This window comes from Orycteropus afer, unplaced genomic scaffold (assembly GCF_000298275.1).
Source record: "Orycteropus afer afer isolate SDZICR_OR568_19922 unplaced genomic scaffold, OryAfe1.0 scaffold00178, whole genome shotgun sequence".
Classification (NCBI taxonomy): domain Eukaryota; kingdom Metazoa; phylum Chordata; class Mammalia; order Tubulidentata; family Orycteropodidae; genus Orycteropus; species Orycteropus afer.
Window position 1 is genome coordinate 6,805,888 of NW_006921765.1, and position 4,979 is coordinate 6,810,866.

The following is a 4,979-nucleotide window of genomic DNA, read 5'->3' on the forward strand; positions in this document are numbered from 1 at the left end:
AAAGTGATTGAATTGGGAATGAATTAGGGTCCCCCCCCCCAATTTTAACCATTTTCTAAAAAGTTTTGGTAAAATATACATAGCAACACAAACACCCAGACGATGAATTTTACATGTACAGTTTATTGACATTGGTTACATGCTTTACATTGTATGTTTAGAGAGAGGTTGGAATGTACTATTGCAGAAATGCATTGTGTAACCATTCTCCCTGTCTCTGACCATTTTGTTTTACCCCCTGTTAACTTAGACTCTCTGTCACTGAAAATTCTTATCAGTGTTTTGGAGTTATAATTGTTCATTTAATCTCACATAGATAATTTTTTATTTAATAAATTTTATTAATTTTGTTGTTGAGAATAAGAAAACCCTAAACTTACTGCCATTGAGTTGATTATGAATAATAGTGACCCCATTGGGTTTCTAAGGCTGTAGGTCACAGAGCAGCTGGTGGGTTTGAACCACCACCCTTCTGGTTAGTAGCAGAATGTCTTACCCACTATACCACCAGAGCTCCTTTGTTGTTGAGAATATACACAGCAAAACATATATCAATTGAGCAGTTTCTACATGTACAATTTAGCGATGTTGATTATATTCTTCAAGTTGTGCAACCATTCTCACCTTCCTTTTCTGAGTTGTTCCCCATTAACACAAATTTATTGCCCCCTGAAGTTCCTGTCTAATCTTTGGAGTTTCTGTTATGAATTTGTTCCCATATGTTGTTATTAGGTGCCATTCAGTTGGCTCCAACTCAGCAATCCTGTGTACAACAGAACGAAACACTGCCCAGTCCTGTGCCAGCCTCACAGTCCCCGCTGTACCTGAGCCCATCATTGCGGCTACTGTGTCAATCCATCTTGTTGAGGGCGCCTTCCCCTTTTTTGTTGACCCTCCGCTTTACCAAGCATGATAGCCTTCTCCAAGGAATGGCCCCTTCTGATAACTTGACCAAAGTAGGTACAACAAAGTCTGGCCATTCTTGCTTCCAAGGAGCACTCAGGCTGCACTTCGTCCAGGACAGATTTGTTTGTTCTTTTGGAAGTCCATGGTACTTTCAGTATTCTTTGCCAACACCACAACTCTTCGTCAGTCTTCCTTGTTCATTGTCCAACTCTCACATATATAGGAGGCAATTGAAAATACCATGGCTTGGGTTAGGTGCACCTTAGTCTTCAAAGAGACATCTTTGTTCTTCAGCACGTTACAGGTCTGTTGCAGCAGATTTGCCCAGTGCAATACATAATATCTTGACTTCTGCTTCCATTGGTGTTGATTGTGGAACCAAGTAATACTGAAATCTTTGACAACTTCAGTCTTTTCTCCATTTATTGTGATGCTGCTTATTGATCCAGTTGTGAGGATTTTTGTTTTCTTTATGTTGATATGTAATCCATACTGCAGACTGAAGTCTTTAATCTTCATCAGTAAGTGCTTCAAGTCATCCTCACTTTTAGCAAGCAAAGTTGTGTCATCTGCATACCGCAGGTTGTTAATGAGTCTTTCTCTAGTCCTGATGCCACGCTCTGCTTCATATAGTCCAGCTTCTTGGATTATTTGTTCAGCATACAAAAAACCTGAAACCTAAAAAAACCAAACTCACTGCCATTGAGTTGATTCAGACTCATAGCTACCCCCATTGGGTTTCCAAGGCTGTACATCTTTATGGAAGCAGAGTGCCTCATCTTCTGTGGAGCAGCTAATGGGTTTGAACCACCAATCTTTTGGTTAACAGCCAGATGCCTTAAACACTACACCACTGGAGTCATCCTAGTGGGAGTGAAATGGTATCTTATTGTGGTTTTGATGTGCATCTCTCTGATGGCTAATAACATTGAACATATTGTTTCCTATTTGGTGGCCATTTTAATATCCTCTTTGGTGAAATGTCCATTCAACTCCTTTGGCCATCTCATGATTGGCTTATTTGTCTTTTTATAGTTAAGTTGTTGAAGTTGTATATATGTTTTGGTTATTAGATTCTTATCAGATATATGGTTTCCAAAGATATTCACAATTGGTAGCTTGTCTTTTTACTTTTTTTGTAAAGCCTTGATGAGCAAAAGTTTTTAATTTTTATAATGTCCCATTTATTTATTTATTTATTTATTTTGTTTTTGGCTGTTTGTGTTTTTGTTATTAGATGATCCATTGTTAAAAGCTAGGCCCATAGTGTTGCACCTGCATTTTCTTCTAAGAACATTATGGTTTTAGTTTTCATATTTAGGTCCTTAATCCATTTTGATTTTCTTTTTAGATATGGTGTGAGGCATGTTCCCTGTTTTCATTTTCTGCGTATGGAAATCACAGCATGATTTGTTGAAAGTCTCTTCTTTCTCCATTGAATGGACTTAGCACCCTTGTGAAAAGTCAGTCGACCGTAGATGTGTGGGTTTATTTCTAAACTCTGAGTTCTAGTCCATTGGTCTATGTGTCTGTTGTTATACCTATATCAGGCTATTTTGATTACCATGGCCGTATAGTATATAGGTAACTGTGTAAAAGAGCACAGTGCTCAAGGTAAACATTCTTTATTAAATGAGCTAAATCGTTTAGTTTAAAGATAACTTCATGGAATAGTTTTGACTCAAGGTTTAAAAGTTATTTCCAGGCAATAGATTCGTAGGTTCCTGTAGTCTCAATGTGTCTAGTAAGTCTGGTTTCCAATAAGAATTTGAAGTTCCATTCTGTAGTTTACCTCCTTTTGATCAAAATTTATCTATTGGGTCACTGATCAAAGTGTTCAATATGCCCACTCCTCACTTACCAACATGGTCAGGTTCCAAAGACCAGGTCATTATGCAAAAATTGGGGTTATGTGAAAATGGAGGATTTTTTTTTTTTCTGTTTTTAGCCCATCCATTTGTCTGATTTTTTTATTTAGAAAATATGATCATAGAAATAATGACAACTATGATTTACTGATGTGCTCATCACTGTGAAGAGTCCAGTTATGGATTATCACTCTGTAGAGATGGAAGCTTGGAGGAGATAAAGCTGGATAAAGTGGTTTTGTGTAACTGGAGGGCCCAGAGCTTAATCACTTCACCTTCCTCCTGTGCTGGGTCAGAGCTTCCCTTGAGGAGTGCGATGAATTGCTTGGTGTGGCCCTTCTAGCCATGTCCTTCATTCTGTGATGTATTGTACATCCTGTTATCCATGCCTGTTTGGGGTGGTGTGGTGGTTAAGGTTGGGTGTCAACTTGGCTGGGCAGCTGGTAGTAGTCTTCCTTATAATGACTGGCAATCAGCTCTGTGGTGGGATTTGCCTTGAGCAACTGAGTAGCTGCTGATTATTAAAGCCATCCACTTGGGTTATTTCTTTTGGAGCAACACAGGTGGAATGTATCTTGAGTCCTGCCTTGCTGGAGGTTGTAACTCAAATCACCACTCTTATCTTCCTTGAGGGTATACCTGGAAGTTCACCCTCCTGTTGCTTAGGTTCTGTGTTTTGGCTCATCCTCATCTCACCCCTGGATTTAGGACAGCAGCCGTCATCTGATCTGCTGATCAAGGTTCTTCAAACCCTGAGAATTGGGAGGATCCTCCAGACCCACTCACGGACCTGGGACTCCCTAGCCTGCCAGCCTCCACCACTACTTTGTGAGATGATTCCTTGAGTGTTTGTGAGTTCTGTGAGATGTTACAGCAAAATACAGAACCCTAAGATGGGGGAAATTACTGGGAGGAGGAGGAAGAGTTAATGTCTGAAATGATGGAGTGGCATGGTAGTTTGGACATTTGGGACATCTTTAATCTCCACCTCATGGGGACTGGCCTTGTGCTGATCTTTCTGAGAGAAATTGTTCAAGCAATCGGTGTCAGAATGGTGGGATTTGCTGCAATGGCTCAGACTCACTGGAATATGTGGTTTTGGGAGAAAGGATATAAATGAGAAAGTAAGAAACCTTTGGCTTCTGAATGGGATAAAAGACATCCATGGATTGAAGCAACTCTTTTGTTGAGATCCTTCACCCAGGGTAAAAGCTATTCATGGGATTTAGGAGAGGTGGATCTAACTCCTGAAGAATTGGCTACTTGCATATAAATGGAAATACAGAATGATAAGGAAAAGACAAGACTTATAATTCCTTGGCTGCTGTTATCAGCAATAGCTGCAATGGCAGGGAAGAAGAATGTAGAGCCAGGTTGTAGCACAATCAAGCTCAGATCCAGTCTAATTAGAACTACGACCGCTAGGTTCAGTGCCTATCCAGAAAGGAAAAATTGTGTCAGAACAACAGGCAGTACCAGTATGACCACTGGTCACCAAAAAGGTAGTCCAGGAAGGGAACAGGCAAAGCCAAGAAACTATTGAAAGCAGAGGGTATAATGTGAAAGAGCTGTTTCAGTTTGTAGTTCAGTATCATCAGCTTCCTAAGGAACCTTTACTAAAATGGTTTGTGAGAGTGACTAATTTAGGGGCAGTGTCTTTAGTTTTGAATACCGCTGAGTGGAAGAGTATGTTTGGATTGATGCAAGACCCATGACTCACTATGGAACAGGCACAAATGTTGATCCAAGATCCATTTACAGGGCAGGTTAACCCAGAGTGGGCAGCCAGTCTGTTGGAATGGATAAAATTTGCAGTCAGGTTTGTGTATCCTGAGAAGGGAAACTGCCCCTCTCCCACTCTAAATGCCCCATGGAACACCCCAGAGGAAGCAGCTGATGTGCTGCTTATGCAAGCCATGCTGGAATGGCTTTATGGTGATCGGGATATTCACCCAATGAGAATGCCCCTTACACAGGTCATGGCAGATAATGGTAATCAAGGGAGTCCCTTCTACATGGTTACTCCATATAACTCTGCTGTTGCAAATCAAAGCACAACTTCCCCACATGGGTCTTACAAATGCAGAAAGCATAAGAATAGTTAATAGGAGAATGGAAAGGGAAAATAGGGAAAGAACTTACCTCAACAGGTCAGAGATTTTTCGATGGTTCTTAAGGAATGGGATGAATATAGCAGACATTGAT